Raw genomic sequence first — 14,334 nt, 5'->3', positions numbered from 1 at the left:
ATATCGACCAATCAACTACGGCGTAATATAAACTACGTCTCGAATCTTGATTTAGGGTCGGAAAAAAAAAACGGAAAAACGGGAGATACCGTATTTTCCGCACTATAAGGCGCACCTAAAAACCACAATTTTTCTCAAAAGCTGACAGTGCGCCTAATAACCCGGTGCGCTTTATTACGATTCATTTTCATAAAGTTTCGGTCTCGCAACTTCGGTAAACAGCCGCCATCTTTTTTCCCGGTAGAACAGGAAGCGCTTCTTCTTCTACGCAAGCAACCGCCAATGAAAGCACTCGCCCCCATAGAACAGGAAGCGCTTCACCCGCCCCCATAGAACAGGAAGCGCTTCACCCGCCCCCGGAAGAAGAAGAAAAAAACGCGCGGATATCACCGTACGTTTCATTTCCTGTTTACATCTGTAAAGACCACAAAATGGCTCCTACTAAACGATCCGGTTCATAAAAAGACGCAATCTCTCCATCCGCACACGGATTACTACCGTATTTCACAGCAACTGAACCGCACTGTGGAACGGGAGCACGTACGGTGAATATTCGCTCCACAGGGAATGAGAAGTCATCCTTCACTGTGGTTCTAGCTTGCCATGCTAACTTCCACCCATCCAAAAGAGACCTTTCCAGCCGGCGTCATCATAAAAGCTAACTCGAAGGGATGGATGGATGAAGAAAAGATGAGCGAGTGGTTAAGGGAAGTTTACGCGAAGAGGCCGGGTGGCTTTTTTCACACAGCTCCGAAGGCGAACACACCTTCACTAAGACGGGCAGATAGCGCCGGTCGACATACGCCAACATCTGCCAGTGGATCGTAAATGCCTGGGCAGATAGTTTCGGTCACAACTGTGGTCCGACCTTTCCGGAAGGCAGGATTCACAGAACTGCTGGACAACAGTGACACTGACTCCGGTGACTTCGACGAGACGGAACCGGCCATTTTGGATCCCGTATTCGCCCAACTTTTCAATTCGGACACCGAAGACGAAGAATTCGAAGGATTTACGAATGAAGAATAACTTCAGAAGGTGAGCGCTATGTTTATTTTGTGTGTTGTGACATTAACGTTCGAGCAACATTATGTTGCTATTGTTCTACACCATTTTGAATTTTACTATGTTTGTGATTGTACATTTGCGTACATTTTGGGACAGAGTTGTTAGAACGCTGGTTTTCAATATATTATTAAAGTTTGACTGAACTATCTGACTGTTTTTTTGACATTCACTTTAGCGCAGCGTTTTTTTGACATTCACTTTAGCGCAGCGTAGGCGCGGCTTTTAGTCCGGGGCGGCTTATTGGTGGACAAAATTATGAAATATGTAATTCATAGAAGGTGCGGCTAATAATCCGGTGCGCCTTATAGTGCGGAAAATACGGTAATTTTTTTTTTCCCCCGAGATTAAAAAAGACGGAATTCCGACTTTAGACGGAAAAATCACGTGTTCTTTTCTTGTGTGGCATACTTGGGCGGCCAGCCCCTGGCAGCACGGGAATGACCCCGACTTAAACAAGTTGAAAAACTTATTGGGGTGTTACCATTTAGTGGTCAATTGTACGGAATATGTACTGTACTGTGCAATCTACTAATAAAAGTCTCAATCAATCAATAAAAAAACAGACATTTTTTAGCAGATTCCTAAAAACAATCCAGCATTGTTATATAAAATGATCGTTGACTAACTTTTTTTAAGTAAGTCCTTAAAAAGTTTTCATACAATTTTTATAGCATAACAAACTCAATAGAATAACATCATATATCCACAGCAGAGGACGCTGGTTCTCAGGAATATAAAACATGACATCTATGACGTGAACAATACCATTTCTGAAATCCATCTCACTTTTATCTTTGCATTGCCTATAATAGGGTTGTCCCGATACAAAAAAATATTGTTATACTTTTGAAAAATAAAGGGAGACAAAAACAAATGTCATTATTGGCTTCATTTTAAAATAAAATCTTATGATACATCAAACATATGTTTCCCTTTGCACTCAAAGCACAATTTTAGAAGGTTAAAATAAAAATGTAATGCCTTTAACACTCTGGGCTTTTCTTATTGCACTAAAAGAACAATTTACCATTTCATATATTACATATAGTCTGCCATTATCTAGGATTAAGTAAGAATAGGATAGAAAGTTTTATTGACATTGTATTAAATGCTTCATCATTTATGGTTGCAACTCTTGGTCTGTGTTTTAAGACAAATATTATTACATACTAAAAACAATACCATGGCTGAAACTACATAGATAAGACATATTGCAGGTATTAAACACAAATTGTAGGAATTTGTAAAAAAAAAATGCAGTCATTTATCTTGATTTAGTGTACGCTACGTGGACGGTTTTGACTGTGCTAACAATTGGCAACAAGCCAGCTGTGTATGCGTCTACGTAGCTGTATGTGCATAGCAGGGAAGCTGGTTAACTGCATTACCTTTAAACTCCTTGTGTAGGTCTGGATGTTAAATCTAAGCCTAAATCTTAAATCTAAGGCTATGTCTACAATAAGCCGGATAACCCCTTAAACGAATAATTATTTAGCCTAAGCCCCGTTTCAGCCACACTAAACCAGCGTTTAAGGTCCACGTACTCGGACAATATTTTACACGGGTAAGTCAGCCGTGTATTTCTTGAATCTCCGGCTCTTCGCTTTGTATGGACTCATTGATCGTTTACAAACTGAGTTCGGAGAGGAAGTGACGCCAGAAAGACCGCGCCCCACACATGAAGTGACGTCAGAAAGAACGCGCCACAGCCAGCTTCATAATAAAGCGGTTTCGTAACTCGGAGCTAACCACTGGAAATATGAAGGTGAGTCATCCAGACATGCCCGTGTTTCTCATTGTTTTACATGTACAGACGCTTGTGGAAATCACCAGTTTTGGGACTAACTTTACGTTATTTTTTATGTAGTATCGGCTAGAAACAGAAGATCTGAGTGTGTTTTATTGAAGCGCTGCGGTGTCTTCCTTCTGTGTCACAAGGAAAAGAAGAGGCGTGCTTTCTGTGGGTGGGGGTCGGGGGACCTCCCTCCCAGACCGTAGTTGGGGGGCGCAGGGGAGACGTTCCTCCAGGGCCTATGTACTTCAGGGCTAACAACCTTCACTTTACCCGGAAGTGGGTCTTTACAGCTGAGGGTGAATGACGAGGCCGGCGGTTTGTTGCAACGTTGTGACTTTATTGGACGCAGCCATCCACCAAGCTAGAGCACCTGCACGCACTCACTGTCGCCGTTCCCTCACCTCTCTCGCCCACTCACTCACTGACGTCACTCACCTCACATGCTGTCATATCTTAAAGGGCCACACACGCACACACACATACGCTACTCTCATAACAACTAACAAGACATCATGGCGAAGCCAGAAGTTGAGTTTCTTAACATGGAGACATTCTCAATACTTTTATTTTGTCGAGCACAAAGAAAATAACATTTTAGTTAAATGTATGTTGTGTCTTGGATCAAAGATCCTATCTACTTAAAGTTAAAGTGCCATTATGTTGCAGCTATTTAAAATAGTTTTGTCAATTTGTTCTGGCCTGAAATAAATTGGCCCTTTGAAACATATCTTTGTCTTTGTGTGTTGTATGTAGACCAGTGGTCCCCAACCTTTTTGTAGCTGCGGACCGGTCAACGCTTGAAAATGTGTCCCACAGACCGGGGGTTGGGGGGGATGGGGGGGGGGGGGCGATTTTTAAAATTATATTTATTTATTTATTTTTTTCATAAAGAAATACAATCATGTGTGCTTACGGACTGTATCCCTGCGGACTGTATTGATCTATATTGATATATAATGTATATATTGTGTTTTTAGGTTGATTTAATTTTTTTTTTTTTTATTAAATTAAAAAATTAATTGAAAAAATTAAAATAATATTTATTTCTTGTGCGGCCCGGTACCAATCGGTCCGCGGGGGACCACTGATGTAGACCACATTGCTTTCTGAGTTCATTGATGCAAATGCATGTCAAGTTGATCAACAGATTGTATTATTCTCCAGTGCAATAACAGTACTAAAATGAAGGCTAAAAGGGCATTAATGGGAGCCTTAAAAAAAGAAGGAAAAAAAAAAGAAGTAACTAAATAGTTACTTTTCACAGTAACGCATTACTTTTCGGTGTAAGTAACTGAGTTAGTAACTGAGTTACTTTTGAAATAAAGTAACTAGTAACTGTAACTAATTACTGGTTTTCAGTAACTAACCCAACACTGGAAATCACACATGAATACCTTAAGAGAAATGCTTTGTATTACCGGGCTGTCGAGGGAAGACTAACTACGGAAAACGGCGAATGCTTTTGGACTGGCAAAGCAGACTGTCCCAGTTATTGTACGCCATGTATGTTGCGGACTCAACGTCAAGGTCCAGAGTATATAAAGTCATCAAAAACAAATGGCCAATGAAGGTGAAGAGTGAGGAGTGTCCTGACCAGATATCTAGATCCCTTGATTGATTGTTGTCAAATGTTCTTTGTCACATTGTTTACTTTCACATGTCCATTAATGATTTGATTAATTTATGATGGCTCAGGTGTGATTCACTACAATAGGGCCCCACAGCACACTGGATTCCAGTTCATTGAAATACCACAACACTGGATATTGTTCAGTTAAGTTAAATTAAAGAACTTGCACACAAAGCAAAACTGGAGGTGACTATGACGTGCACATTTTCCCCGCATGCGTACTAGGTCGCGTTGCGCTGGCTGACAGAGGGGGGGAGGGTGTCTAAAAACGACCATTGTGTGTGTGTGGACAAGGGTACGGTTAAGTGGGATTTACCCTGGATAACCTTAGCCGGCTTAGTGTGAACAGGGCCTAAATGTGAGTGCCAAATGTTGAATCTAAACCAAAATTTTGAATCCAAATCTAAAATCCAAATCTAAATGTAAGCTTTAAATTTTAAATAGGAGCGCTCAATGTTTAATTTAAACCTCAATCCTAAATCTTAAACCCCAACCTGAATGTTAAAACTAAACCTAAATCTTAAATCTAAATGTGAGCGCTAAACATACTTGCCAACCTTGAGACCTCCGAATTCGGGAGATTGTGGGCCGGGGGGGTGGTTGGGTTCGGTGCCGGGGGGCGGGGTTAAGGTGAGGAGTATATTTATAGCTAGAATTCACTGAAATTAAAGTATTTCTTATATATATATATATATATATATATATATATATATATATATATATATATATATATATATATATATATATATATATATATATATATACAGTAATGAAAACACAGTTGTTCTACTAACTATACTGTACTTGCTGCTTACTTTAAAAAAAAATAACACTTACCTTTCACTATTTGAGTAGCTTTTGTTCTGCCATTTGAGTACTGCATGGCGAGCGGTCTCTGAATCCGTGTCAGTGTACTGTAATAATCCCAGGAATGTAGGCTCATACTACTTCTTTGTTTGTCTTGTCTTTATTGCACAAGATGTCATTCAAGCACACAACAGCTCCAATGTGTGTCTATCCCTTTTACCGGCAAAACTTGAACACCCACTTCCTATTAACAACGTCACTTCCCTATCTTTCCCGGAAGTCCCGCCCCCCAGCCACAGTCATTGGCTAACACCCTGTAGCCAGTATTAATGTGCCGGCTGGAATAAACACACACTGAGAAATAACTCCGTGCCTGCCCACTTTATGGCTTATAGATAAACCTATGGATAACGGAGACATATATAATAGTCTCCTTTTCAGGTGTGCCCCCAATATTGTTGTCCGGCTGGAAATCGGGAGAAATTCGGTAGAATGGTTGTCCCGGGAGATTTTCGGGAGAGGCACTGAAATTCGGGAGTCTCCCGGAAAATTCGAGAAGGTTGGCAAGTATGGCGCCAAATGTTAAATCTAAACCTAAATCAAAGTATGAGCGCTAAATCTCCCGCCAAGTGTAGAGATTAATCTTTATAGGATGTCATTGTTGAAGTGAAGTGAAGTGAGTTATATTTATATAGCGCTTTTGTCAAGTGACTCAAAGCGCTTTACATTGTGAAACCCAATATCTAATTTACATTTTTTTTAAACCAGTGTGGGTGGCACTGGGAGCAGGTGGGTAAAGTGTCTTGCCCAAGGACACAACGGCAGTGACTAGGATGGCGGAAGCGGGGATCGAACCTGCAACCCTCAAGTTGCTGGCACGGCCGCTCTACCAAACCGAGCTATACCGCCCCATTCCACATCTCTGCCTCTTGGAGCAGACACTCCTACACCTTTCTGACTGCGGAAGAAGGAAAACATGACAGATGCTTAATGACTATTAATGCCAATAAAGTTGCATAATAAAAAAGAAATATTTGCTACAAACGTGTGCGTGTACAAGGTGTGTTGCATAAAGACAATTAGACACTCAAACACGTCGACGCTGCACTTCCACTTTTGACAATGAAAATAATTCATTCTAATTACATTGAAGCATGCAGTGTGCCTGAATACACATATTTCTATTTGTGTGTGTCTTTCATACTTGCCAACCTTGAGACCTCCGATTTCGGGAGGGGGCGGGGGGGTATATTTACAGCTAGAATTCACCAAGTCAAGTATTTCTTATATATATATATATATATATATATATATATATATATATATATATATATATATATATATATATATATATATATATATATATATATATATATATATATATATATATATAAGAAATACTTGACTTTCAGTGAATTCTAGCTACATATATATATATTTATTTTATTATATATATATATAAAAGAAATACTTGAATTTCAGTGTTCATTTATTTACACATGTACACACACTAAGGCTGAAACGACGCGTCGACGTAGTCGACGTCATCGGTTACGTAAATACGTCGACGCCGTTTTTGTGCATCGGCGCGTCGCATATTTACGTCACACTACTGTCATGGCGGAGCGCAAAGCAGACGATGCGAGCGAGGGGAAAAAAGCACGCCAAAAGTCGTCAAAAGTGTGGGAGTATTTCAATAAACGGCCTAATAATGTTGTTGTATGCACACTGTGTCGAGCGGAAATGGCCTATCATAGCAGCACAACGGCTATGAACGAACATTTGAAAAGAAAACCCCCGACAGCGTTCTTGCCATCACCATCAACAAGTCATTCGTCCGCGTGCGTATACGTTGTCATTATTACACAAAAACATGAATGTGTCATTTGTATCTGCGTTGTAAATTCATAAACTAAAGCACCGTTTGCTCTGAGAGGCGCGTTTGGCGTGCCTGTTCAGTGTTTACAAAGACGCGCTCCTCTTTAACGCTGTGGAGAGGCGGCGGCGGCGAGCGAGCGGCGAGGCGGGGCGCGCCAGGAGCGACGCCGCAAGAGACAGGGGACGACGAGCGAGCGAGGAAGAGGAGCTGAAAAGCGAGGAAAGAAAGAGAAAAGAGTTGGAAGAGAAAAGACTTTGTGTAAAATTTAAAAGATTGTAAACCTGGCAAAGCCGTCTGGCGTTCAGTCTGTCGGTCCTGAAAGAACCCCACGGCACAAGACGTGTCACAAACGCTAACGTTAATTAGTTGTGCAAATACCTTTTACAACATTAACAGTTACATATACTATGTACAAACCAACAATTAACTTTCACTTTAATCATACTATCATTGTTGTGTTATTAAGCAAAATAAGCAATACTTTTACTTTTGTTGAAATGTTTACACTGTACACTTTTTTGTATTGGATGTTTAGCTTTATTTTTGCACATTTTAGCAAATAAGCAATACTTTTACTTTTGTTGAAATGTTTACACTTGTTACAGGATATTTCCGTTTTGCACTTTTTTGTATTGGATGTTTATCTTTATTTTTGCACATTTTAAAGCAAAATAAGCAATACTTTTACTTTTTAAATGCTTATACTATTCCAGAATATTAAGATTTGCACTGGATGTTTACTTTTATATTTGCACATTAAAAAGCAAATAAGCTACTTTTAATTTTGTTAAATGTTAAAAGTTTTAAATGTTTACATTGTTACAGAATATTTTGTCATGTTGTTGTCAATGTTGACTGAGTGGCCATACTTTTTTTTTTGTAAATAAAAGCCATGCCTTTTGAAAAAACTGGCCTACATTTATTTTTTCCTCTTCATTTTAAATAAAAAAAATAATCAGTAAAAGGAAAAATAATCTATAGATTAATCGAAAAAAATAATCTATAGATTAACCGATTAATCGAAAAAATAATCTATAGATTAATCGATAGAAAAATAATCGTTAGCTGCAGCCCTAACACACACATAACTCTCATCTACTCATTGTTGAGTTAAGGTTTGAATTGTCCATCCTTGTTCTATTCTCTGTCACTATTTTTCTAACCATGCTGAACACCCTCTCTGATGATGCATTCTGCTTCATCTCCTTGTTGTGTGCGCAGTTGTGCACTGCACACTCTAAAGGCCCTTGATGTTATTGTCACATATGCATGTACAGTAGATGGCAGTATTGTCCTGTTTAAGAGTGTCACAACATTGCTGTTTACAGCAGACGAACTGCTTTACGGTAGAATAAAACGTGACTGCTGTTGTGTGTTGTTACCGCGCTGGGAGGATATTAATGAAACTGCCTAACAATAAACCCACATAAGAAACCAAGAACTCGCCCTCGATCATTCTACAGTTATAACGTGATTGGGCAGGCACGCTGTTTATATTGTGGGAAAGCGGACGTGAAAACAGGCTGTCCTCACTCAGGTCTTTATGGAGCTGGAGGGGGCGTGGCCTCCAGCTCCGCCTGAATTTCAGGAGATTTTCGGGAGAAAATTTGTCCCGGGAGGTTTTCGGGAGAGGCGCTGAATTTCGGGAGTCTCCCGGAAAATCCGGGAGGGTTGGCAAGTATGGTGTCTTTCATCATTTCACTGCATTCTTACTTCATGATCGTGTCACATATGAACTGTTTGGATCTGTTCTGAAGAATGTGTCTTAATTGTGAGATAAATGGTTAAAACATGATCATAGCAAGTGTGATTTAATCATCTTACTTCCTTTTAAATCACACTTCTCGGACAGTGGTGCTTTGTCGTGATGCGAGGAGCAGCAAGATGGAAAATAAGTACATTAAAAGGCGCCTTTTAGAGGGTACAGTATAGGGATGTCCGATAATATCGGACTGCCGATATTATCGGCCGATAATTGCTTTAAAATGTAATATCGTAAATTATCGGTATCGGTTTCAAAATTATCGGTATCAGTTTCAAAAAGTAAAATGTATGACTTTTTAAAACGCAGCTGTGTACATGGACGTAGGGAGAAGTACAGTGCGCCAATAAACCTTAAAGGCACTGTCTTTGCGTGCCGGCCCAGTCACTTAATATCTACGGCTTTTCACACACACAAGTGAATGCAATGCATACTTGGTCAATAGCCATACAGGTCACACTGAGGGTGGCCGTATAAACAACTTTAACACTGTTACCAATATGCGCCACACTGTGAACCCACACCAAACAAGAATGACAAACACATTTCGGGAGAACATCCGCACCGTAACACAACATAAACACAATAGAACAAATACCCAGAAACCCTTGCAGCACTAACTCTTCCGGGACGCTACAATATACACCCCCGCTACCCCCTACCCCCCTCCCCCACCTCAACCTCCTCATGCTCTCTCAGGGAGAGCATGTCCCAAATTCCAAGCTGCTGTTTTGAGGCATGTTAATAAAAAATAATGCACTTTGTGACTTCAATAATAAATATGGCAGTGCCATGTTGCCATTTGTTTTCCATAACTTGAGTTGATTTATTTTGGAACACCCTGTTACATTGTTTAATGCATCCAGCGGGGCATCACAACAAAATTAGGCATAATAATGTGTTAATTCCACGACTGTATATATCGGTATCAGTTGATATCGGAATCGGTAATTAATAGTTGGACAAAATCAGAATATCGGATATCGGCAAAAAAGCCATTATCGGACACCTCTAGTACAGTAGGCTGGGCTTGCACAGCCTCATCTCCGGTTTCTGATCTGTACTTGATCTGGAAACATGCAAATTCAGCGATTTATAAGGAAAATGTTGAAAATCATTGGAATCCTTCGGAAAATACATTTATAATTCAGTTCAACGGATAAATATTAATATTTATTTGATGTTATCATTATTTGTGTTTTTTTTCTCATGCTCTGGCTCTGTTTCACCCCCCTCACCTGACTGCACATCACTGTTGCACAAGTCAGACGGCAAAACCGGTAGATCAGGTGGTGCAACTGTAAGGAATGTTACAAAATAGAATAAATAACTGTTCAAAATTAAAGGGCTTTAAAAAGGAATGTAAAATACATTACCAGTTGCTATGGATTTCATGTTTTAGAATTTTGCAATTTTTTTTTTTTTTTTTTTTTTTAATAAAACCAACAGTGATTGCAGCTACTTAAATGATAATTGTACCTGCAGCCTGAGGCTAACATGCCTACAACAAGTCCTCCCTGCAGCCTGCTTTGACTTTCCATCCATCCATCCATTTTCTACCGCTTGTCCCTCTCGGGGTAGCGGAGGGGCTGGAGCCTATCCCAGCTACATTTCGGCGAAAAGGCGGGGTACACCCTGGACAAGTCGCCACCTGATCACAGGGCCAACACAGATAGACAGACAACATTCACACTTACATTCACACACTAGGGCCAATTTAGTGTTGCCAATCAACCTATCCCCAGGTGCATGTCTTTGAAGGTGGGAGGAAGCCAGAGTACCCGGAGGGAACCCACGCAGTCACGGGGAGAACATGCAAACTCCACACAGAAAGATCCCGAGCCCGGGATTGAACCCAGGACCTTTTTATTGTGAGGCATACGATCTAACCCCAGTCACCGTGCTGCATACTTTGACTTTCCGTCATAGGAAATTAACTTGTACATGGTGAGATGGAATTTTAAATAATTCTAAAGACATGCTTTAGCGTGTGGAAAACTTAAGATCCAAAATGTGTTAAACTTTTAGGGCATGGTTGTTGTTTTTTTGGGGACATTTCTGCTAAATTCTAATTAGAAGCATTTGACTTAGACGTTGCATTGTGCTTCCCATTTAAAGTATTGGGACTTAATCTCCAATTTTTTTAATATAGAAACATTTGAATGAATACCTCCAAAGAATACAATTTAAATTTAAATAACAATTTCACTCAAACACAAGAAAAAAACGTATTTGCTGTTTAATTCATTGTGTCTGTTGTTGATGAATGATGTAATTACTACTACTGTTGTTCTTATTAATGTTACTGGTAATGTTGTTGCTATTATTGATTCGTTTTGTTTTCCGTTCCCGGTGTTATATTTAATGTAAGTATATTGTCTTCCTCAATTGCTCTGCAAATGTATATCCTTTTTGATGTTGTAAAGCTGCAATTGGGGTTGTTTTTGTTTTATTTTATAAGATTGATTAGCACTATGTATCTAAATTAAAGTAATTTGCTGACCAATGCATTGAACTGTTGATTAAGTTTTCGAACACACAAGGAGCTGTAAATAGCAGCAGCTTTTTTAGCCATAGCTGTCAAACAAATATGTCCATAAAAGGCCCTGTCATGCAGTCCACTCCATATTTACTTCACAAACAGAATTGTACTCAAGAATAATACTTAATGTCATTAATTTACCTGCACTTTACATTTCAAACATGCGCCACACATATAGGCAGTATTTCCTAAAAGTATTTTTTTTTGGTTTGTTGTTGTTTTGTTGTTTTTTTTACATTAGATTGGTATTAGTTTGGCCAGTGCCGGCCCAAGCCTCCATGGGGCCCTAAGCAAAATTAGATTTTGGGGCCCTCTATTTCTGCCAATAATATTGATTGATCATTCACACACCTACTATAAACTCATTGCGGCTCTGGCAGTGTTGTTTACATTATCCTATTGTCAGCCTGGCATGTCTTTACAAATGACATGTCATTTATAAAGATATGGGGGTGGCCCAGTTTATAACATAAATAATACCAATGAATGAACGAATGATGTCCAGAGTGCCACATATGGTTCCTAATCTTAAAATGTAGAAAACATTCAGCTACAAGAGTGGCCTGGGGTTGAACAGTCCAAGTGATAAAGCTTTGCATTTACGGTAAAAGTGTCATCTTGTCTCATCAGTCTTGTACATATTAGTCTTTAATTACTAGTTTATATTTTTAGTTAATTGTTCATATTTAATGTTTACTTTGTACAAAGAGAGTGCAGTCTACTGAAGTTAAATTCTCAATAGTTTTCCCCTTTGAAAGACGCAAGGGAAATTCCTTCCATTTCACCATGTTGCTACAATGATCTTCACTGTTTTCATGCTGTTTCAGCAGTGCACCTATGTTGACCCAATCCAGCTGTCCCTCGGCTGCCAGTTTTTAGGACTTTCTGGAAAATAATTTGCAGCAAAAGCAATAGACTGCATCTTTACTTCTTGAATAAGTCAGCCAGCTACGCTTGACTTTTTCTCCATTGACTAGCTGTCTGTAGGTATAATGATAATGAAAACTTCGGCCATCATGCCGTTTGGGGAATGAAAAGTTCTCCTTAATAGACAGTGGTCCTCTGATCACCTGCTCAGTCCTGTCTGAATCTGAGAGGAAAGAAGGCCACTCAGCTGGGTCAACTGGCGGAGCTGATGATGGTCCATGGTGTGAAGGGGACGTTGTGGTGGAAGTTGCTGAGGAAGTGACCAAAGAAAGACAATGACTAAAAAAGAAGGACCTATAAGGTCATTAAATTGCACTGTTGGACATAATTATTAATCTCAGAATGTTCTGCAGTACAATGAGCAATTACAAAGGGTGTTTTGCAGTTAACTTACTAGATAAATCAGCTGTGGTTTCAGACATGGAGGGGACAGTGGGCACAGAGGGTGGAGGTGTGTGAGAGAGCACTGTAGAGGATGGAGATGGACCTAAGATGAAATACATACATACATACATATAGGCACACATATTAATGAGATACTTTGACTATATTAATTTCCCTTCAAGTGTAATGTTTATACTAAGAAATTAAATGTATACCGTGACAGTCTTTTCCTCACCTGATTCATCACTCACAGTTGAGCCTGAGGATGTGGACTGGCTCTGGGCTGATTCTGTGCCTCCAAAGTATTTTAACAATGCTCCTGGAGAAGTTTCACATAACTTATGAGTTGATGTAAAAAATAATGTTTATTTTACTCAAATAAATTACCGTGCTCTGCTGCAAACAATTTGTGCAAACAACATATCTCACTCGTAACCTGATGCTAAAAACATATTGCTAGCACCTGATGCTAAAAACATATTGCTAGCTAGCTAACGTCACCTAGCTAAAGCTAATTACAGCTACAAATCTCTTTGATAAACTTTTTATTACCAAGTCATGCAAACATACCTTTATCATGGCATTTTTTCTCCTCTTCCACTTTCTTCTTCTTCCTTTTTTCTGCACCTGAAGGATATGTCCTTTTTTGTGACATTGTTTTGCCTCTATCTGCGCTTTTGATGCCCAGTGCGCACTGGCATTGCACGGCGGGCGGCAAACGTCACAGGTGCAGCAGAGGCAGTTTTACATTTAAAGAGAGGCAGGAAGAATCACTAGGCCTAGATCAGCAGCAGCACTCTGTTGACCTAAAATTGTGTTTTTATACAATAATATATCTTTGATCATTTAGAAATCATCAGTCAGACTCGTACATGCAAAAAATAAAAAATAAGAAATTTTTGTTAATTGCTTTTGGGGGCCCCCTGGTGGCTGCGGGGCCCTAAGCAAGCGCTTAGTACGCTTATGCCTTGGGCCGGCTCTGAGTTTGGCTAAGGTTACAACTTCTAGCAAAGTTGTCACAAGATACTGGTTTACACTCAACCCTCCCCTATTCGGAATCTGTGGCTGGATATCATAAAGGAAATATTAACAATGGAGAAAACGACACATGAATTGCATCGGAGGAAAGACCTGTTAAAAAAAAGATGGTTTACGTGGATCATTTTTGTTTTTTATGTAATACTTAAGTTTGGTAAATAATAACTAAGACTAGTATTTTTTTTCTCCCCCCTTAACCCCGGGGTGGGGTTAAGGGGGGAGGAGTATATTTATACCTAGAATTCACTGAAATTCAAGTATTTCTTATATACCGTATTTTTCGGAGTATAAGTCGCACTGGAGTATAAGTCGCATTTTTTGGGGAAATGTATTTGATAAAACCCAACACCAAGAATAGACATTTAGGCAATTTAAAATAAATAAAGAATAGTGAACAACAGGCTGAATAAGTGTACGTTATATGAGGCATAAATAACCAACTGAGAACGTGCCTGGTATGTTAACGTAACATATTATGGTAAGAGTCATTCAAATAACTATA

Source organism: Nerophis lumbriciformis, linkage group LG10, assembly GCF_033978685.3.
Source record: "Nerophis lumbriciformis linkage group LG10, RoL_Nlum_v2.1, whole genome shotgun sequence".
NCBI classification, from domain to species: domain Eukaryota; kingdom Metazoa; phylum Chordata; class Actinopteri; order Syngnathiformes; family Syngnathidae; genus Nerophis; species Nerophis lumbriciformis.
The sequence above is the reverse complement of the archived record's forward strand: the minus strand, read 5'-3'. Positions refer to the sequence as shown.